The sequence below is a fragment of the Numida meleagris genome, chromosome 5, assembly GCF_002078875.1.
Source record: "Numida meleagris isolate 19003 breed g44 Domestic line chromosome 5, NumMel1.0, whole genome shotgun sequence".
In the NCBI taxonomy this organism is placed as follows: Eukaryota; Metazoa; Chordata; class Aves; order Galliformes; family Numididae; genus Numida; species Numida meleagris.
In genome coordinates this window covers 21,907,060-21,931,103 of record NC_034413.1, presented here as the reverse complement: position 1 = coordinate 21,931,103, position 24,044 = coordinate 21,907,060, and the positions used below count along the sequence as shown (strand labels likewise).

At 39.6% G+C, this 24,044-nt stretch overlaps 1 protein-coding gene across 8 annotated transcripts in view; it reads right to left on the bottom strand.

Moving 5' to 3' along the window:
- The window catches only part of LRMDA (leucine rich melanocyte differentiation associated), a 656,329-nt gene that overhangs the window by 2,775 nt on the left and 629,510 nt on the right, over positions 1-24,044 (bottom strand). The gene's annotated exons all lie outside the window — the stretch shown is intronic.

Here is a 24,044-nt window from a genome sequence, read left to right as displayed (position 1 = left end):
GTGAGACATACATACCTGAAGATCTCACGACTTTATTCAAAAGCATCCCCTCTGGTGGTACTAAGTGGTATGCAAAAGTGTAAGTTCACAGTCACATCCCACCTGTGAACATCCTCAAAGATGCTAAATTTTACTAGCAGAGTTGTTCTTTGTTCCCGCAGGCTTATACAGTCAAATTAAAGTCACCTCTCACACTCAGAAGTAAGGTGAAAGAGTCTCCTCTATCTTGGGAGTGTCTAGCACAGCAAGTGCTGATGTATCTCGCTCATCCCCATAAGGGCACACATAACCTCACCAAAAGAACACAGTCACTGTCGTACATAAAGGGTAAATATGGGGGAAGAGCCAACCCTCAACTCCTTGTAGTTCTGGCTTTCCAGGACTCACACAGCAGGTATTGTAGCCACCTGCAGTATCAATAAAGAATGCAAGTTTTTATATTCTGCATCTGTTTTTCCAGGGTAATGTGCACCAGATAAGCAACTAAAGTCTTGGAAGGCATGGGCTGTGGGCATGTAACCCATGCTCCTCTTTCCTTCTAAGATAGGATAGTAACACATTCTTATGGAAAACGAAGAAAAAATGGATTGTCCAGTCATTCACTGTGAAAAACACATTTCTCTTCAGGAGAGCAGAAGTGAAGACTGTATGGTGCAAGGCTTGATCCCACTCCCTTTCTCCACAGAGCTTTCATCAGTAATTTAAATTTCATCATTTCAATAGTAGAGCAGTTTCCACATTTAAAGCGTGATGTTATCATTCCTAAACAAGCATCTAGCAGAAAGCAAGTTTTCCCCCTAAACAGATGGTATTCCAAGTCAAACTGCAGCAGGCATTAGATTGGTAACAAGGCCTTTTGGAGCTCTAAATGTAAAGTATATGAACAGTTTATTAACGGTATTCTTCAGACTGCTTTTTCCCTGGCATTGATAGAAGTGTTGTTTGAGGTCTGCCGCGTTTCTTGAGGACTGGAAGCGAGACTGTTTATAGAGATGCTGGTGAGAGAGTGCTGTTTGATGAATGCTGGAGACTGTAGCTAGGTGTCAGCGCTTAGAAAATGAGGCAAGGACATGAGGTATTAATATTGTCAATGATCTCTTGACAGGAAAACAGATACTGCATTCACCGTCAGATTTAAATAGACATCAAGTGCATTAATGACAAAAGGGCAGACTTCAAACAAAGGGGGCTGTATGGTGCTGCACTGAGTGAGTCTCCGAGTTGGCAATAACCTGATCTGAAAAGACACTGTCAGGACTACAGACAGGCCCTGAATTGTGTGCGGTGACAGAAAACAGAGATGCTGACAGAGATACCAGTGCCATATTATGCCAAGTATATTCCAGTGCTGTCTTCAGCCCTAACTAAATCTGACATCATTTCCTATCGCTTATAGTATTCTCCTCTGCTCCAGCAGAATATTTCTCCCCAGACATCATTACAAACTCCAGCGTAGTTTTAAAGTTACTGGCAGGCCTGTTCTGTCACGGAGGTTGGGTCTAGAGGCCTAAGGATAACCTCAGTCAATCTAAATTTGGAGCTTGCTGGAGAAGTGCTCTCATTTTCACTGATATCTCAGCTACTTGAGGTGATCTGAACGCTAAAGTGTGAGGAGCTGTCACCTTGAATAAAATCCTTAAAGTAAAGACTCTCGGTTCCTGGGATGTTCAGCAAAGATGTCGGACAGTCTGGCAGCAGGAAATGAAATCCAGCTGCTGCTGCTCGCCTGGGGATAAAGGTGCTTGGGCTAGTGACAGTTAAAGTCAGCTGAAATTTTTGAACTCCTGCAGCCTACAATTGTTTAAATTAAGGATGTGTTGTCTCCACAGAGATTCCCTACCAAGGCGTACAGCCGTGATTCGATTGCCAGGCATATTACACACACTGCTCAGAGAGTCTTGATAAAAGCACAGTTGAAAATGTTGCCATGAGACTCTATTTATCATGAAGGTTATTTGTAAAACAATAATCTGGCTCATAAATTAAATGCGGTGACTGGTTGGGTTTTGTTTTGTTTTCTCTCTCCTTCTCCCACCTCCCTTTGACAACTGCAGAAAACCAAGAACTACAAAAGGCTTATGTGCTGCAGTGAGGGGTCTGATGCTACGGTATGTCATACGTGAATTTCAGCATTCTGCAGTTTGCCATCGTGCCCATCTGCAATTCTATTCTCTTCTTGCTGTTCAGGGGCAATAGCACGCTTGCGGTTTTGCACGGAGACAAGGGGAGGAACAAGGGGGAAACAATACATCTGTGACTTTTGTGTTGTTTTTTAATTAAAATATCCAGTACTGGCCATAATAAGCTAAGTATACCTCCTATGCATCAAAACAACATACAGCATCCTGAATGAGGTTTCTGCTCACAGTTCTTGAGAAATGACAACACAAGGTCTCTTGAGGAATCATCTTCCCCCAAATGAGGCTTCTAATTTTTCTTAAGTAGCTGCTTGTACCATCACCACAAGCTGTTAAAACTATAATTATGAAAAAAATGCATTGGAAAAAATCATTTTTAAATTCACTCTTTATCTTTTAAATGTTTTCCCCCTTCAGAATGGATGTTCTAATTATGCTGGTAAGTAATGACCTTGCAGTTGCTTTCATGTGTTTTGGTATCAGTCTTTCTTCACAAACACATTGTAATGTCTGCAACACCAGCTTTTCCCTAGCTGAGGGAAAACCCAATTATCCAAATAAATAAATAAATACATACATGCATACTAAAGCACATGAAAAATTGTTCAAGTCATGTTTGCTCCTTTTAAATTGGGCACGTGTTGCAGAGTGCTACTGTGCAATTGTGCAATTGGGTCTCCATACACTTTCCCAGAGTAAGAAACGTTTGTAGACCTTCATGTATTATGTGGAAAATAGTAAAAAGAAGTTGCAGTGAGATGTGCTAGATTTACAGATCATACAGCCTCAGTCATAGGTCCAAATTCTGCTCAAGCCAACAGAAACCTAAGGGAAATGTGACCTGGTAGTATCTCATGGTCTATCTTAGTTCACACTTTTTTCCTAATAAATAACTGCTCTGTGTCTATTAAAAACATCTTTCAGCCTCATTGTGAGGGGCATATGCTAGCAGCACAGACTTCTCTGATAGCATTCATCTTTCTTTAAAAAGTAATGGCTAAAACTAAGTAGTCAAGTCAACACTTTTGCTTCTCCCACTCAAAACTATTGTCACATCTGCTCAAGATTCCCCTCAGGCACCCGTTTTAACATCAAATGTTTTTAACAAACCCTTCTGCAACTGCAAACAACAAAGTATCCACAATTAAAATTGTTTGTCAAACACGTTGGTTTACAGTGTACAGCAGGTAACACAGTTCAGCATACTGTCCCTTACCTACCTTTCACGTGGGCTAACCACAGGTCCTCATACTAGGTGCTGTGGTCAGACAGAGTGTGAAGATTGTTCATACACAGACTCGATATTCTAATGGTATTCCACTTTGCTTAAGTTTAATTTGAGTACAGTACCTAAATCCTCCTCTGCCAATTTGTACTTGATCCATATTCATCTCTCTTTCCACAACCTGCTGTTATATAGTTTTGCTATGGGCTATTAAACAGCTGCCATGTTCCACCAAGAAGCTGGGTGTGTTTCACTGTGGTTATACTACCAATCTGCAAATTGTTTTGAGACCTTCAGGATGAAATATCAATACCATTATCATTTTTTTTCACAGGCACTTGGGCATTTTCTACAATTAATGAACAGAAGTTGCAAAATTCCCTTAAATATTAATATGAACTTCCTTCACAGGAAATAATTCCCTACCTAGAACATTCAGAGGAGAATAAATATGCATCTACAAATAGTTTCACAACTACAATGCTACTGATTTAGGCAAATCAGTTGCAGTAATTTAAAACTCTAAAATCCTTTTATCTAAAGGTATGAAGCTGTTTTGAAAAAAAATTCTTTTGCTCAGGAGTTCAGTAAGTTTTCATTTTATGTTTATTTTCATAGAAATATTAACAACTTCTCATCTACCTGACAATTTCTTATTTTAAATTTCACTTTGACTTTCTGTAAGAAGTGCAGCACTAGGGTTTTTCAAGAAATTAGGAACTTAACTGTATTAGAGCTTCAGTAACATACAGGCTATTTCTTATGTTGTTGTTCTATAAAATCAGCATTATGTATATACTCTCACAGTCATTCTAGTGTTGTTTTTTTAAAAAAGATAAACAAAAAATCATTAGATTTAGTAATTAGATTATACCTGAGATATTTATTCTGTAATCATCATTAAGAACATTAAAGGAACTAGATGCAGTAAAAAGCATCAAAATATTTCACATTTCACATTTTCAAAATATTTGCTTTTTTATCCTCAAAAAAATAATTTCTGACACAAATTAATTGAACTGGACTATCTAATTATTTTAAAACAAGAAAATAAAACTTAAAAAAAATTGCCTGAGTTTCACGCAAATCAGCCTGATATTTGTGCTGCACAGATCCATGCAAAGCTTCACAGAACATAAAGGAGGGGACCTGAGGAGGATGGGAGAGGGGAGGGGAGAAGCTAACTATCCTACAGTGATAAGGAAAAAAACGAATGAATAGAAAGTTGTCTTAGGCCCAAGAAGTGAGCTTTTAGTTTTACTGAGTCTCGTGGCTGTAACACAAGGGAGATACTTTACAAATGCAAAAAATGAACTTCATGTTTTGTCTCAAAAACATTGAATGCTTTTCCAACTCACTCAGTCTTCAAAGGTCATTCACCTGCTTTAACTTTTAGACATTCCAGCCATTTATTTATTTCTTGTCAGGCCTTCCAGTTGTTTTTGTAGATATGCAGAAACAAGAACAATAGTATGAGCAGTTAGGAACACGAAATCCTTTACCTTTGGTGAACTGTTAAAGCTAAAAGCCAAAAAGAATGCATTTGAGGGCTTTATGAGCCATTGTAAACCAAATTTAGTTACAATTTTAAAATGATAAACTTAATGTAGGACAAGAATGGATGGAGTTACAGACAGACTTTTTGCTCTTCACGCTTGCTTTTAGTGAAACAGAACAATTGTTTCTACTGAATATGCTCCAGCCTGTGAAGTTTCTGACACAGGAACCTCAGAAGATCAGTTGGAAGATAAGTGTAAGGGACCATCTAAGTCACTAAGTGCTCCTGGAGCAGTGAAGTACATAACTCCGAGAGATCTACTCAAGCTTTCTCCCTGCCCTGCCAACATAAAACCCAGCGCCATGCAGCAAACAAATCACTGTCAGTATGGAAGAGCTCAAGCTCAAAAATTGCATCGTGACCCAGAAGAACAGAAGAGCTGCAGCTGTTAATGTCAATGGGAAGGAATCCATGCCCAGTACCATTCATCCTGCTCGTTGTGACTGCAGCTTCCAGAATGCCCAACTGCAGGATTGGGATTCAAGGCAAAAGGTCAAGACTCCTTAAATCAGTGCAGTGGGAACAACAAAAAGAGGAGCATACAGCCAACAAAGAAACAAAAAGCCTCTGGTTGTGCTACTGCTGCAAGGGACTGAGACAAGTCCAGTCCTTACACAGGCTAACTCCCTTTCAGCCAGTCCTAGCAATAGGTGTATGCAGGGAAGGTCAGTCCAGCAGTGACAGAAAACAAATTCCCACTCTCCTGTCAGTACACTCAGTCCCTCTGACGGCCAATTTCCCTCTGAAACCCCTCCTTCCCACTCTCATCATTTTCTACGGCAATTCCTGCTGGTCTATTTTCCCCATTATAAGGATTTTGAAGGAGAGAAGAGTACAGCGGGCATCTGTTACAGTCTGCATCACTATCCTGTATCCATTTCTTTTGTCTTGCTTATTTTGACCTATATGTTTGCAAGCACCTAATGGGAAGACTCTGTACCTTTCCATATGTTCCCCTGACAGAAAAAGCAACTTGCCCTGATCATCACCCTCCCTGTGTGGGTTGCACTGCTAAAAGAAAGGTAGCCTTTGCATTCAGGGAGATGAATTACTTCTTTGCTCTGCTCTCTGCCCAGGGATTCAAAAAAAATGATAATATTTTCCTGTGGACACCCCACAGCACAGATCATGAAGTGGTCCCTCAGACTGAAAGAAATTACTGAACAACACAAAATTAAATCTACATCCAGTCTGTGGCAATGGTGTTGGAATCACACACCTATTCTAGAGCTGAGAGGAATCAGACCAGGGAAACTAAGACCCTGAATTACTGCAAGTATCCTGCACAGACAAGTGCTGCGACATGTCAAGTCTCACTGGCTTGTTTGTAGGAAGGGGGGGAAAGGGGGAGTATGTGGAGAAGTGAGAGTAGGGGAGGGGAAGGAAAGCAGTCAACAGGGGAGAGGATGTTGGAAAAAATTGCAGTGAAGGTGATAGGAATACAAAGATGTGAAGTTTGCATCCCAGGCCAAGGGAGCTGCATAAATGTTCAGTGTAAACTAGCAGTCAAGCTGATGTGTGATAAAGTGCAGCCTGCTGTAAATACACTTCAGGGCTCTCAAAGCAGCTGGGATGAAACTTGTAATTTGGAAGATGGGAGGGAGTAAAAGAAAAAAGAGAAAAAAAAAATGCACTGCAAGCTTTTTCTCACATAATCTGTTACTGGAAAATTGAGAAGCTTGTCCAAGTCCATGGGAATAAGCTGATGAGCTGATACTTAATAATAAACCATATTGTGTCATGGTGTGGAGTCATCTAAATCCATTCAGGCCACAAACTATATTACTTTATACAGCCCTGGCTGACATACATTTAAAGCCCTCTACACATTAAGGAGCCATTAGGCTGACAGATTAAAAGTTATCTTGGAGCTAATGTTTCCATTATGCGTATCCTGGCAGTGGAACAATCAACACACTGTTTCTCAGATGTCATACTTTGTTTAAAAAGGGGTAGGGGGGAGAAAAGGGGGAAAGGAGGGTATCTCTCCCTCCTTGAATGACATTGACATGATCAGCTTTGATCTGGGCATGTGCTGTCTACAGAATCTTTACTGTTGGCTAAAATAGGAGCATTTAGGGCATAATACCTTAAATCATTAACCAGTCCCATACTCCTCTGGGTATCACTGTTACACTTTAAGGTCCCACACTTGGGATCTCCTTGGAATCTTTCCATGCTTATTGTAACCATCATCAGAGAAATATGCTGGGGGTGGGGTGGGGGGTGTCTCACTCTGAAGAAAACGAAGCAAGAAGTACCAAATGTAAAAACTGAATGTTTTTTTTCCTTCACTCTGTCCTTACCATACTCGCTCTCTCAGACAGTGTCAGGGATTGAATTAATGCAGGCTTTACAACAAAATATTTCTTGTTGAATATGCTGAAATTTTTAAGCGGATGTTTCTAAATTCTCAGGCACATAAATTGTATCTGCAATTTCAAAGAAACCCAAATACACAGGAAATAGCTTATCAGTACCCCCGATATAACAGGTGAAATCATACTTAAATTCATATATGAGAATTCTGCCACTGAGGGAGATGGAGGAAAAGACATACGGGTTAACAGCTCTTTCCGTCTTTCGAACACTTCTTCATACATCCCATTCTCTCGTACATAGTTTAAATAAAAGCAGTAGACTAACGGCAGACCAAACAACTGTAAGGACTCAATGCCAACCAGGTTGCGACTGCTAAATATCTTTCGTCTCTCAAGCAGAGTCGGAGCACCTCCATCGCTCCCTGCTGACGGCCGGCGCCCGCCGAGGACCAGCAGCAGCCCCAGCCAGCAGCCGGCAGCAGCAGCACTAGAGGGCAGCATGCATTTGTCTAACGAACAGACCGCGCCAGCCAGCGAAATATTCCACTCTGGCAATTAAAGCAATACTGTTTGTTGGTTTCGCAGCCAATTTCTTGTTCTGTCACGATCAAAGCCTATGTTCATGCTTTCAACCTCTCGCCCAGGAGCCTGACTGCTGGAGGACTAACCTCGGCGAGCATCAGTTTGTGTACACAGATGGCTGCAAAGAGGATGTCACCGTGTAGTGGTCTGAACAAAAGGCTCAAATCGTATGGGAGGGAGGTGATGGCCGAGCACACCACAAGCTCCCAGGGCATAGGGTGGCACTTGCTGGCCTCGCGAAATATGAATGTTAGGGCTCTTTGGAACCGTCTTTCTATTGCTTTTGATAATGCACCAGTGTGACCATTTGAAATGACACTAAGAGACACTTTTATTATATGTGGAATGGTGGGCAAGGAGGTTGTAAAATTCCAACTCTACTCTGTATTAAAGTTCAGCTGTTCAGCATACATTCACCATACCAATTTAGAATATTTTCAGTTAATTTGGCTAACATATGCAAAAATGGCATTTCTGTAGGCTGCTCTATACTTTGGGCTACATTCTACTAATAATATGCACATTAATCAGCAGTGGAATTAAACCATAAAGAATGACAGGGTCGTTAAGAAAACAGAAAGTGAGTGTAATTACACTGTACTTCACAAACTTTGACCATGCACAGATTGCATTAGGAATAAAATGTGAGGGGAAAAAAAGAAGGGGAGAAAAAAAAAAAAAAAAGAAAGAAAAGGAAGCAAGTTCTTTTAGTAACTATGATAGAATTAAACAAATGTACCAAAATTTATGGGACAGAAAGCAAACTTTTGGAATAATTGTTTGGAAAGTCTGCAAGCATTCCAATAAAATTACAAATTCTTATATGAAAAAAAAAAATTGAGCAGCAGAGCTCTTCTGGAGAGTTTAGACATGAATTTGGCTCATCTCATGAGTAAAACTTGCTTTTGGACCTCAAATGTGTTCCTGCTGGAGGAGTTCACATTAGGAAAAAAAAAACATACAAAATTCAGTCTGGCTCAACTGGTTCAAAATTTCTCAAGAGAGTCATCTGAAATAAAGACAAGTTGCCTTTTACTGTAAAAGATGGGAAAGAAAGTCTCTCAAATAAAATTAAAGAGAGTAATGAAATAGTACTGCTGTCACATTATGATACAGTTAAGGGAAACTTCTTTGCATGCCATTACTTGGTCCTTTCCATAACTCCTTCCCCTGAAACAAAGGAAACATTTAACTAATTGCTAATGATAGGATTGCTATGATCCTTTCTAACACAGAACCAAGCATTCTTAAGGAGCTGATACTAGAAGGACCTGTGTTCCCTTGATTTCCAGTGAAAGCTGAAGGCATTTAGCACTCTGTGAGATACATCCAGACCCCACACGGCCAGTGAGATCTTTTACCTCTTATGTTGCTGTTGCTGTATAGCATCAAATGAAATCAGAAATGCATCTGGATGCAAGCAGCTGCAGTGTTCAGCAAATATCTAGTTCTATGGACCAAATCTTGGCTTGTCTCTTACTGGAATTTAGTTCTCTGCTATATCACATCTACACCACCATCTGCTATGCCAAATACTTGCTGGCCATAGTCTAATTCCCAAACATTGGCCGCCTCCAGTACTGAATGCCAAAATATTGTCATTGTTTCCTACCTCCAACTCTTTCCCCACTTCCTCAGCCTCCTTTTCAAAACATGCTAATGAGCGAGGGGCTGAAGTTTAAATCACAATGGACAGCAGAATGCAGCTTACAAGAGTACTTTTAGCCTCTATGGAAGCTTTTGCTAAAGATAAAAGATAGGAGGCTAAGGAATAGCTCAAGAGAGGCACATTAAAACCTCTCCATTAGGGTCAGAGTCATTAAAGTTTAGTCAAAGCACCAAAGACTTTCTAACAAGCATTATGCTTAGTAAACGTTTTCCACTGGAGCACGGATAGTGGTGAGAGCTTTTGGAGTGTGTCAGTTAATCAGTATTCACCCGCTTTGACAGCTTGAAATATTACTCACTTATTTGGCTAGTTCAAATTTGTCAGACTTGACTATGTTGTAAGTTAACATGTCCCCGTGTTAAAAAGGAGCCAACTGGCAAACGTGCACGTTGGACCTAATAAAACACATCTGGCCAAACAATCAAGCAACGCTGATCACTCACAAGCACAAATTAACAGCAACTGTCTCTGAGACTACCAAGGTAACAGGAAGCAATAACCTGCTGCCACTTCTGTACCAAATGCCCTTTAAATGGTTAACTGAAAAGATAAAGACTCTGCAGCATTCTCTTTCCAAGACATTCAATTGCTTGGTTAAAGCTACATAAACGTTTTAGATTGCTTGGGTCATTTGCTGATACAAGTGGAAGAAACGCTCCAGACAGAAGCCGTCCCCCAGTCCAGAGAAAGGTTTTCTGCCAAGGAAGCCCCATCTGCCACAGGAAGGCCACTTAGGCAATGGCTTTCACAGGTAATGCTCTTCACCTTTGCTCCATTATGTGTTTCACTCAAACACAGAGCCAGAAAGTGCTCTGCAGGTAGCAGCTAGTCCTTCAATAGCCATCCCATGGATTCATGCCTTAGAGAGCTGATCATATGCAGCCCCTGTTTGGTTAAACACATCCAAGAGCACGGTATGTGACTGCTGCTGTCAAACCTGGGGCAGCCCTGAGCAGGCTTTGTCCTGGAGGAGGAAACTCTAGGAGCGGTGCTATTAGGCACAGCGACTTCCATCGCATCCTTTGTGCTCTCTGACAGCAGCAATGCACAACACAACTGCCCTGCTGAAGACCTCAAAGATCTCAAAACAATAACAAAAAAAAAAAATTCAAGAAAGATCTTTTTCAAGGATAAGAGAAGTTTAACCACTTACGTGTGTGCAGCAAACCCTCTGGTCCTTTCAGAGAGGCTCCTGGGAAGCAGCTATATGCTACTGAAATACTTCAGTCTTTGCGTAAAACAAGCTCGACTTCCCTGTTGGCATCTCTGCTGAGAACAGACGCTTGCCCTACTCAGAAAACATCAAACGTGGCTTTCTGCTAGCTGTGGCTGGAGTGCAGCTGAATACTGAAGGCAGGGGGAGGAGAGGTCGTCGAGGAAGCAGTAGTTAACGGGGCAAAGTGAGTGTTATAATCCCCAAACTGCAGTTGGACTGAATGTTTTCAGACAATTTGCCTGTCTAAACCAAGACAGTATCATTTTTCTTTCTTCTAGGAGAGGGTTAAGAATAATCTGAAGCTGGAAAATGGTTGCTGTTGATACTAGTGAGGCCTTCTCTTTAACTAGATCCTTCAGGAAAAAACAAATTAATCAACAGCCAGCTGAAGTGGGTTTAATGATTGCATTCTGCATACAATCAGCTTTTCCCTTTTCAAGGGCCATCAATATGTCAAGGGAAGACATATCTGAAGGATATAGCTCTTAACATCAAGGTTATCTATTCTCCACAAGGCTCCCACTCCTTACTGGGCTGATACTTTACACTGCCTGTGTCTAACATTTTCATCAACTCTGCAATCAATCAAGGTAATAATGTTGTGCAAAAAATCAATTAACAACGCAATTAAACTTTCCTTATTATCTCAAAGGGCTGAAATAATACCTAAAGGGAAGATAGACTCACTGAATGCAGACATCCATAACCCAATGTGAAAGTGAATTATGAGGTTAGACAGATGCAGGCATGTACTGGTGCTGTTATTTTCAAAGGGATATATCTCATCCAGGCAGTGTATCAGTCACCACCAATCCCATACCCTAAAATTCCAAATTACTTTTAAGAAATATATGATGTGCAATATCCATTTCATATTCTCTTTTAGAGATAAAGCCCCCAAAATCTGAACAGGAGTATTATTCAAAGACAAAATGATCTTTCAAAGAGAACATAAAATATAAAAGCTATAATAACATTTACATCTGTATACCACCCATGTCTGTAAGTGCAGGTCATCAATTAAACATAATCTGTAGTGAACAAGAAAAAGAAGCAGCAGCACAACATTTAAAGCCCAAAGGCTCATATTTGCAAATACCTTGCATCAAGTGCACTGAAGGAAGAGCCCCAAAATAAACATGTGCAGTAGCAACAGTGAGGACTGAAGTATCATTCACTGAAAATAAGACAGAGTACCGATATTATTTTGTAATTACATTCAACCCTCATGGAAACATCATTCCCAAGAGCAGAGAGTTTTAAAGTGCATTGAAAGAAGACAATTAACCCTTTGCTACCAGGAGGATTTGGCTTTTTTGCATAAAGATGCTTATGGATCAGGGTGCTCAGCACACCAACACAATGGAGTTAATACAGTTAGGAGCAGAGGTGCAAAAGTCATCTGTCAGAGCTGCATGGATAAGGATTTGCAGGAGAAGGAAGAAAAGTAGAGAAAGAACATACCTAAAATCAGCTATCATTATGAGTGATCTTACTAGTCCTCAGGGACAAACAAAAAATGTTGCAGTACAAAGAAAATGACCACGACCACACTAGGTGGTTTTTTGTTGTTGATTTTTTTTTTTTTTGATACCTATCATTTTCTATCATACAACCTGAGCATCCTCCCTCGGCCCCCCTTATTCATTTCTCAATGCACACACACTCTGCCTCCAGCCTCCATTGTTTTGATTCAACATAGACAAAAAGATAACGAAACTAGAAAAAACATTTAAGGAAAGGGAAATCTATGGCACTGACAAGCTAGGATCACATCCTGCAATAAGCTCAGGAAAATTCAGAAAAGGAAAAGCTTTCCCTTATACACTGCACTTTGAATTCCTCTATTAAAGGGGTCTCTGTGACTGTGTTAGCAGAGGTGTTCTACAAAGCAGTTCTCCCAGCAGGGTTTGCTTAAGCACATAACAGCTGCAGTTTAGAAATGGTATATTCTTACAATTAGCTCATGTAGTGCAAGTGGCTTGTTTGGACCAAGAACTTTTTTTTTTTTTTTTTTGGGGGGGGGGGGGGGGGGGATAATTCTCTCTGGTTTTGTCTTTGTCTTGCACTTCCTGCTCTTCTCCCTGCCACCCCCCATGCTGTGAAGTTAGTCATGGGTGAGACACAAATACATGAATTCAAAACTAAATCTTCCACAATTTTTGAAACCTTACTTCTACTGCATGGGTTTGGGGTATTAGTATTATTCCAGGATTATAGAATTCAGCCATTACTATTTTAACCTTAAGGAACGTAATTAATATGTTCTCATTTTCAATGACTTCATTGTGTGTCTATCAGCTGGAACCATTCCTGCTGTGTATTTGATTCCACTGACGATGGGGTGTGCTGGATTTTAAATGATGTGCTAGCACTTCTGTTCCCTATATACTCTAGTTTATGTGTTATTCATGACTTGCATTTGGAGACATGGATGATACACAGATGTAAATGTTATTAAAGCTTTTGTGTTTTAGATTCATTGTGAAAGACTTCTTTGTTTTCAGATAATTCTCTTAACCATCACAAATAACCAGCAATACATGATATTGTCTTGAGACTTTTTCTTTCCTGTTAAGCTTTTTGATGAAGAGATTTTTTTCCTTCCCTAATGCTCTCTCTTCATCAAAATAAAATACAGGATAAACTGTCAGACAGCAGAGTTACACCTGCAGGAGAATGTAGAAGTAAACCGCTTTTTTTTTTTTTGTTTTGTCATAAGCTCATTACACAGAACCAAAACTGAAAGATACTTCATTTTTGAATAGCTGTTAGGGCTGTGGATCCCAGTTCGAGAGGGTTGCGAATAGCATCACCCTCAAATACCACATTCATATTTCTCAGGAATTCAGCATGAACATGATATAGAAAAACGCAAATTGCCAATCCACACCTTCCTAAGTTCTTATTCATTTAGATTCAAGTCATTTTAGAATAATAGTTTTATATCATTTTAAAAATATTTTAACTATATAACAAACAGATCATGTATCTTTGTTGCATCTACGTGCATGTATGTAAATGCACAAAACAGATCAGGTTTGAAAAGCATTATCCAGTCAGTAGTGTTAGGAGTCTTTTTTTTTTTTTTTTGATGAACAGATAAAACACCATTACATTTTTTCATCATCATTTACTTAAGGCAAAGGATGATCAGGTAGATTTGTGTTTCTGGACTGGTAAATCTTCAAGACACTTGTGTGAGGCTGCTGTATTTAGGTACATATATGCAGCCATGTAACTTCAAACTGAAAGAATCATACTCTCAAAACGCCATGTTTAATCACTAGTAATTCTGTCATTGGACCATTTTTTTTCATACATCCTTATATGGTTTCTTTCAATTAAGTTGAACCTCACTTATAGTGTAAAGTTCTAGATTTCTCAATTTTTTTGCATTACAAAAAAAATTTTTTTTCAGAATTTTTTTATTCTCCTATTTTATTCATTAAGTCTATAAGACACAGCAGCAGCTTCTCTGTAGAAGTTAACTACAGAGAAACCACAATAAAAAGGATTTATTTGTCTGAAATTCAAACTTCTTATAAAAATCTTACTTGGAGTAGTTTACTTAGATCATACAATGGGTTGATGAAGAAAATAGAGTGTCTTCTGCTGTAGGAATAGGGTGCTTGTACTCCCCAACATACCATTTTACAAAAGACTTCATATTTATTGTGAATAGTTACTGAAAAGGGAGCGTTCTGACAGTGAGAATCAAACTAATGTTACCCACTCTTTACCTCTGAATTTCAGCTAGCACCACTTCTGCTAGTGCAATCTTAATAATATTTTGCTTTAGATACCTGTTGCTTTATTTCACACATCATTAAAGGTTACCAGGAACACTGCTTTTGAGCTTTAAGAAACTGAAGACAATTTTTGAAGCTGAACCAAACTTTAACATAATACAGCAGGACATTGCAATCTTGCTTCTTAGTCTTTGATGCTTCGTTATGACAATTATTAGGCTCCAACTTTCCCTTTCACCAGTCATATCAAAGTCAGCTCAGATCTATGCAACAGACCGTTTCCAAAGGGCAACAAACTGTATGCAATGGCTCATCTGTCTTGCATTGCATTCCAGGTAAATCCTAGCCATAGTGTGGTGTGGAAGGAGCAACCCACTGCCTACAACAGGATGTAAGATTATGAGAAAGATTAAGCAAAATATCTGGAAGCATCATCGGATTTGGCCACACTGGTTCCTTGAGATTAGGAAGCTACTCAGTTTGGGACAAGTGACACAGGGTCAGAGGAAGGAGATTTCTGTTCAGTGCTGCACTGAGTTCTTTTGCCTTTGCAGACTGTCTGGCCAACGTCCTCTTTTCATTCTTTCACTCTACATGCTGTAAACATATTTATTTATGAGCCTGCTTAAAAATGCAAATAGTTCATCTTCCAAGGAGTAGACAAGATTAACATTTCCAGATGTTTCTTTAACAATTATTTTATCATCAGTAAACAGTGTTTAACATCTTATACACATGACACCCTCACTCTACAACATTACTTAGCAAGATCTGGCATTATTCAGTGTCAGTAGCCGCCTTATCTGAAGTAGAACCTGATGCCAACATAACAAGCCGATGGTAAAACTAACGCTACTGTTAAAATATAATTGCCTACCTGCAAAACAGAAGTGAGGTACGTCTGTAGAAATATGAGATTTCTGCCACTCCTGCAATACACCTGTCTGCCTTATGCAGTCATTGGTGAAGTCAACACAGTATGTTTGAAGATGCATCATGGAGTGGGATGTCAGGCATCAAACCTCTAGCAGAAAACTCACTGTACTATTAAGAGCAATGATTTAATAGAACATAATATTTGAAAGAGATGGTAAACTTAAGAGTGGATCAGTTTAACTAGTCACAAAAGAAACAAAACCACAGACTTGAGACCATCCTCCTTTTCTGAAATGCTTCTACAGCACACATTGCTAGAAGTTTCAGGAGATCATTCTAGACACTCAAGGGTCCACTCAGGTAAGATCAGCCAAGAGGGCACTAAAAAAGATCACAGAAAGATGCTAAAACAAGATCTTTCCTTTTTCTTTCACTTACTAGAGTCTTTGTTTAATTTGGAAGGTTGTCTTCTTGTAAGGCCAAATAATGACAATGACTTTTTTCTTTAAATATACATGGAAAAATTCCAGTGGGCTTTTGCATAGCCAAGCAACTGTGCAAGCTTGGTGAATCTGGCAGTCTTGGATAACCTCCTTCCCCATTTATAGCAATGATGGGTAAAGTCCTGGACACACATGGCTCTAAGATTTATTGACTTCAAGTGCAATTAATATCCAAGCCTCTGGGAAGCTTATATAAAGCTATTAGTCTGTTCAAAGGAGGGAAAAAAAAAAAAGACCAAATGGTTGTTCTGAAAGTTATTTTTTCTGTTTTTCTTTGTCTCAAAAAGAAGAGAGTGGGGGGAACTTTGTAATTATAAATCTTCTGAAATTGCAACTCAGGAAGAGACTTTTCAAATAAAATGTTTCCCAGAAAAGAATATTTGGCAGTGGTTGGCTCTTGTTTTCCCTAATAACCATTAAAAGTCTGCCCTAGTAAACCATTTTACTGCAACGTTTGAAATGGTAGAGTTTACATTTTATTTAATGAATAGTTGCAGAGCATTAAAGCAACATCTCGTCGGCAAAACAGCTCCTTATCCTCGCTTTGTCTCAATTGGTTTTTTTACATTTCATTTTCAATGACATGTCAGCCGTCTCTCACCAACCTCAAAGGAAAGTTGAATGCGGGGCTTACAAAGTTAAGCTGACATTTGCTCTCTTCCAATAAAAAATATTTAGTCCATTAAACATAAATACCTGTCATTATGATACATGGACTGGGTACAAGCCTCCCGTTTCCCTCTGATGTTTATTACATCCAAACAACTGCAGTGCCTGCATGTTTTCAACTTTAGTGTATTGATTAAACTTTTAAATGGCTGCCATATAACCCAGGGACATCAGGAAGATTAATTTGCGTCAATGTTCATCTGTAATTCATTAGCCATTTATTCTTTACAACCACATGGGCTATCAAGAAAATGCAGGCCATTTTTCACTCTGCACAGGCTTGGGAACAGATCCTGAAATTTGTGCTGCATACAAATAAGCTCCACAGGCCTGGCCACTTAAACTGCTTGGTTTTTCAAAAGTTAAAGTCAGGAATAATAGTGGGAAAAAGGGAACATAAAAAAAACAGAAATGGACAAAATATATGTCCTCAGGGTACGAGGGATTTAACTGAGTTTGTCCACTGTCTTTTCATCCATGGATTACAGTTTCTTATTTCAGTCAGATTAAAATAACTGAAACTTGTTTCTGTGTAGAGGCCATAAATAAAATGAGTTGCACCCCCCTCTAATATCTTCTAAGATGCAGTTACTTAGAGAAAGCTGGAAAGTGGCAGTGAAGTATAAAAAGCTCATGCCTTAAGGAGGTTGTAGCTGTGAATGTAGGAAAAGGATACGGTTTTAACCAACTCTCACATTTATTGTGGATTCTAGTCCTGCATTTATTTGGTAAAATGCCCACTAAATATTGGTATGTTTCCTTAGGGTAGAGGTAAGCCATCTGGCTCCTTGATTTGCCCTACTGACCCCTTGGCACAGTATGAAGTGCATATTAAATAAGGAAAAGGAAAGAGAACAGCTATAAAGCAAACAAAAATGCACATGAATTTTACAATTTCAACACAGAAAGATCAATGAAATGCACCCTGGTTTCTTTCCTCTTTGCTACCTGTAAATAAAATAGTGTGATCTAAACTCATAGGGGTATGGTATTAGACTCCTTGGCAGTAACTTAGATCCCTGAAACCAAAGAGCTTGTGTAAGACAAAGCCAACAGGTTCCCTGTTGCACCCTGTAACAATAAAATCTCTAGGTGGGCTTAACACATCATCTAGGATCTCTGCCTACAGCAACAGTCCTTATGCTGCCATCTTAAAACATATATTTCCTTGTTTTCACATATATGCATAAATCTGAGACAATTTGCTCCTGGTGTCAGTGATTAGCTTGCTATTGAATATCAACCCAGGTGATAGAGAGAGCATCTGAAACTGGCAAAACCCTAGCATGGTATAACCCATGGCAAAGGTGTAAGAGGCCACACAGTAAGCTACATAAGGATGTAGCTTCAGGAAGTCTGGGGAAGAGGACAGTCAAAACTACAGTACATCTGCATGTGAATGACAAATCATCTGCTGTGAAGGTTTTGCATTTCCTGTTGAAATCCTTGCTAGTGCAAGGTTGATGCCATGCACAACCTGCTCATGCAGCCTTGCCTGGCTTCCTCACAGCGAGCCATGAACCCATCACAGGATGCTCTCTGAGGCACAATGGGGGGCAAACTCTAACAAAGTTCAAGGAGAGCAGAGGAAGAGACGTTGGACCCAAACAGCCTCCTCTGTGAAGCAGCATAAGATTTTAGCCTATATCCTCTGGTAGCAGAACTTCAAAGAAATAAATGTTTCCCTGCTATTATATAACCAGCCAAAAACTGCCATTTGGTGCATGCCTTGGCAATTTGTACAGCGCTGTATATATAGGCAATATGCAGGTGGCATTGCTAAGGAACACTTCTGCCAGTTGACTGCCTTGTAAGTACCCCCAAAAAAGTGACCTAAAAATAAATTACCAGATAGGCAGGGATATACTCAAAGTGAATTTTGGATACAATTCTGTGTTTTATTACATGCTTGAAATTTAGACTGAGTTCACCAAAAGATTCATTATGGTTCATCAATCTCACAAGCAAGCCTGAGCTGATTTGTGGTTTCATTTTGCACAAATACTTACTTCTAATAGGCAGGAGAAAATTAAATGTGTTTTGGTCAGATATTTGGATTCCTTTGAATCTGAAAGTTGAGTCAAAAAGAATGTTGGGAAATGAGCCAGTTACAAAGCCATATGGACAAGGAAAACAAAGTCCATTTATCCAAATCTGGATAGTTTTATGCTGTACATGTAACTCAAATCACTCTGGTCTGTATTTTGCCTCACTCTGTAAGGAAAAGATGAATTTCAACTTCATGTTTTTTATTTTATTTCGGTTTTATCAGCTTTAGTTAAACCTTAAAATAATTTAAATATAATTTGTTTGCAGTGAAATAATTTCCTGTTACGACAAGAGACATGCCAGAGTTTCAGCAATGAAAACACTCTGATAAAATGGAAATATTGCGAAATTTAACTAGCTTAAGTAGAAAAAAGATGCAGTGGTAAAACTATATCTTAGACAAATAAAAGCAAAGCAAACTATAGCACAACCATGGAATTTCTATCACATCAAAAATATATATATACACATATATCTCAAGTAATTTGCAAAACATTTGCAGGTGCCCAAGAAGAGAGCCATTATATATTTGGTGGGCACATTTTCAGCATTACTTCTGTGGGTATCAAAAGCTTCCTCACAGTGCTCACCATAGAGTGTTTCCTTAGAACTTTTTTTTTTTTCCTATTGCTAGTACTAACTTACATTATGACACAGTTAAGATGCAGCAAGAGCTTGGGATCCAGCTGTTGAACCTCACGGGCTGTGTGCCACAGCCCTGTAGCACGGGAGTGGGCACCACAGCTCACCATCACATGGGAACTCTGTCACGCTGCAGGAATCTTCAAAGGGGAAGAGGAGGTGGCTTTGAACTCGTGCTTGCACCAGGGGGGCCTAGAGCGGCAGAGCCCAGGACTCAGCCATTTGTTTTCATTTTCATATAATGATGTGTCTAGCTCTCATGGTTGCGCAGAAAACTGTATCAACTCAAACCATATGTTAACTGAGGCAGCAATATGTTCTTAAATTGGCAGACAGCTGAAAATGACAGTTCAGCAAGATGTGAACTATTTTAAATCATCTCAGTAGGGTGTTAACTCTGAAACCTAAATATTGCCTGTATATGTATTTTTTTAACCATTTCACTACTAAGTACTTTGAACAAGATCATTAATCTGTTCCTCCATAGTTCCCCAAGACCCAATATCCCAACTTCAAATATGAAAGAATCTGTCTGTGTTGAGCCTAGTTATATGCATTTTAAACAGCTCACAATAAATGTACTTATTCTTACACAATCATGAGGCACTGAACTCCTATCATCTCCTCTTAGAGATGGACTAAAATGCAAGAACATGATACAAAGGAAACAGAAGACAGATCAGCTGAGCTTAAGCCTTTTGTCTGAACCAGTAGATTATCTTTTCCTTTTACACGGAAGTTATGCAGAGACAGTGAAAAATCCACTGAATTAAAGTAAGTAACCGAGGCTGAATATTTCAGAGAGTACTATTATACATATTGGTAGTAGATTTATTTTTTAAAAGGTTGTGTGCAGTTCAGTCCGAATTAATTCAATTCTTTTACAGAATGCCATAGAATTTCCAAGGATTTGCTGAAATTTAGGGCCAGCTTATTACAGATCACTAAATCTTCTGCCCTTACCTCTAGCTGGTCAAGTTTATTAATACAGTGTCTTACCTTTAGGATATAGCACACAATATAACAAATATAAGACAAATGCAAATTTTAAAACCAACAGGTCAAATACAGGATCCGGATCAGTCATACTTTTTAAAATCACACTCTCCTGAAGCAATGCAGAAAAAAAAGAAAATAACAAGACTTAAAAATACATTTGCTTATGTCTGAAGTTCATTTCTTCCACTTTTTTTTTTTCCTAGCTGTGTGGCCAGTCAGAGAAAAAGGCTGGCAGCTGGTATAATTGAAATTGTTTTCTTACCCAGCAAGTACTTCAGTTTTTGAGCCAGAGTAGTAAATGCATCTGAGCCAGGAATGGAAGTTGGCTATTTATTACTCAGGTGACAATACAGGTTACAAGAAAGTAGATAGCATGATAAAGCTACAGCCTGGCCAGACTACATGGGCAAAAATGACTGCATGTCTTTGTGCCAGCATCACTCCCTTTCAAACAGCTGACAGCAAAACCCCTATCTAATTTGTGAAGTATTTTGTGATGAAAGGCACTCTACACATGTAAAATATTATTACTACATTTGCAAAATGAAATTTCTAAGAGAAAAAGCACAGAACACGCCAACAACAATAAAGCAATCAATTGCAATAGGATGCAATAACTTGCAATAAATTGCTTTGTAGACAAGGATTAAATTGTTTCAGCACCAGCTACCCAATCCAACTTAACTAACAAAGAGAAAAAAGAAATGAAAAACATTTGCTTAAAAAGCTCGTAACTGTCAATGTGTTCAGAACACCAGTATGTCCTGCTGCACCTAATACCTTTGTCAAGGTGGCCTATCTGGAATTACTCTTTCCATTCCCTGCAGACTTCAGTTGCAGAGTTCCCCCAGAGACTCTCACTGTATTTGCCAGCACTGGATCTCTGCTTGGGGTCTGAGTTTGAGACAATCCAGATCTACACACGCAGCCCCCTCTCCCTGCCCTCCCTTCAATATCACTCATCACAGCTTAAGCTTGTCTGGTTTGCACTGGCAGTGACCTGGATGCTGCACATGCTACAACGCAATAAGCGAATAAAAGCAATGAGACTGTGCAATGTTGTTTTTTCATAAAGATGTGCTTAACCTTCTTCTAACATTATTGTCATAACTTTTTTCACTGCACTGATTCTACAAATTGGCATTACATTTTACTGAAAAAGGAAGACGCTTGGTCTTAAATCCTTGTGTTAAGCATTACCTTTGAATAAAGGTTTTAAGATCTTAGGTTTGGTATTCCACAAGATCTTTTAATAAATCAGCATCTCAATTCTTAATGCTTTCTTCTATCAACACATAAGACTGCAACTTTATCTTCTCCACATAGTTATGTGTTGCTTTAAGTAACATCAAGACTGATCCTTAAAGTGACACAGAGCTAGAAATTCAAAAGCAGGCTGATAGTCCATTTGTGCCACGGCCTATGCCTTGCAGCACATGTTCTATGCAAGTCCAGAAAATAACTAGCAATACATTTGGTGACAAACTAAAGAGTTACCATTCATATTCATTTTAATGGGTCAGGTCAGTTAACACATTGGCTGTCCTGTATCCTAACACAAAAAAGCGTCCCAAAAATACTACTTCTTGTTAAGTAACAACACGGCATTAAAGTATAAAGTGGTGACTGAATCAGTCTTTGAGAAGATGTAGGAAAGAAGGCTACACTACCAAGCAGGATTGTACACATTTTAATGGTTGATTGATCTGCAATTTCATACAATCATTGAATTATTTAAGTTGGAAGGGACATCTAAAACCCCCTGCAATCTACAGCTAGATCAGGCTGCTCAGAGCCCCATCCAGCCCAAATCTGAATGTCTCCAGGGTTGGGGAATCCACCACCTATCTGGGAAACTTGTTCCAGTGCTTCACCACCCTTATCATAAAAAAAACATTTTTCCTTATATCCCATCTAAATCTTCCCTCTTTTAGTTTGAAACCTTTCCTCTTGTTCTATCAGAACAGATCCTGATAAAAAGTCTGTCTTCCCCTTCCTTCCTATAACTCCCCTTTAGATACTGAAAGGCTGCTATCAGGTCTCCTTGGAGCCTTCTCTTCTCCAGTATGAACAGCCCCAGCTCCCTCAGCCTCTCCTTATAGAGAGGGAAGGCATTTCATCCCTTGGATACTTTTTGTGGCCCTCCTCTGTACGCATTCCAACAGATCCACGTGGGTCCTGTACTGAGAACTCCATATCTAAACACAGTATTCCAGGTGAGGTTCACCAGAGCAGAGTAGAGGGGCAGGATCACCTCCCTCACACTGCTGGCTGTGCTACTTATGATGCAGCTCAGGATACAACTGGCTTTCTGGGCTGCAAGGGCACATTGCTGGCTCATGTCCAGCTTGCCATCCAATAGTACCCCCAAGTCCTTTTTGGCAGGGGTGTGCTCTATCCTTTCATTCCCCAGCTCATACTGATCTCAGGGGTTGCCATGACCCAGGTGCAAGACCTTGCACTTGGCTTTGTTGAATTTCATGAGGTTCTCCCGGGCCCACTGCTTGCGCCTGTCTAGGTCTCTCTGAACAGCATCCTGTCCCTCAGGCATGTTGACTGTACCACATAGCTTGGAGTCATCCTCAAATTTGCTAAGAGTACATTGATGAAGATATCAAAGAGCATCTGTCCCAGCTGACCCCTGAGGGGCACCATTTGTCACTGATCTCCATCTGGACCATCACTCTCTGGGTATAATACTGCAACCAGTTTCTTGTCCATCGAACAGTCCACCCATCAAATCCATATCTTTCCAATTTGGAGGGAAGGATGTTGTGATGGACCACATCTGAGGCCTCACTGAAGTCTTGACAGAATACATCAGTGACTCTTTTCTTGTCCATTACCTAAGTTACATCAAAGACTATGACTTACTAAAGCAACGGCATATTAAACTGTGAGATAAACAAATAAATAAAATTGTAAGTTAATTTGATAAGATTTTCCAATGAATTTAATGTATTTTAGGATTACATTTGCAGGTGTCCCTAAATATTATTCTTAACTAATTTAGATATTTGAAAAAATCCACATGAGCCTAAAACTACAAAAATATTAACCTGGTAACAAAGAGAACAATAATGTTTTCTGAGTTTATAGTAGCACCTCAGATCACTACAGCGTTGTAAGGAAAAACAGACTTCCAAAGGCTAAAGTCATGTTCAGCAAAATACTGCAAAGCTGGTTCCTACGCGCATCTCTGTACTGGGAAGAAACAAAGTCCTGCTCCATTTCCTTGACTATTTGGGTAAGAAGCTGCTGCACAGGCTCTGGTGAGTCAAACTGAGCTCAGTGGTGGTCCATGGGGAACACAATCCCCAGCTGAGATGATGCCTGGGAGCATTTGCCAAAACTGTGACAACAGGGCATACCAATGAGCACTGTGAGCCACAGCATAACAGAGAGCTAATAAGGAGGTTTCTCCTTAGAGGTCACCTTGTGAGAGAGAAAGCTGAAAATAAATTGTCAGATGGTACCTGTAGAGAAAAATCCTGTTTCTCTCTCAGACTTTCACAATACCCTCCAACCCCCATTAGCATGCTGTTATTCTTCTGTCTTGTGTTTTGGAGTGAATGTACCTGTGGCTGCTGTGACCTGGAAGTGGGCAGCATGCACTCCAGCCCAAGTGCACTGTTACTCCCAAGTGATTTAGGATTTGCAAATCACTAAGCCAGAAAAGGACTGAGCCATCAAAGCCACAGCACAGCCAAGATGGCAGCCTCTCCTAACGTGCACAGACACAGAGCATTACATGCTTAGGCAGCTCTACTAATGAAAACACATACAGCTAGTGACTTTCTGACTTACGCACCTGATCAGCATTTTGTGCATTTCTTGTTCTTAAA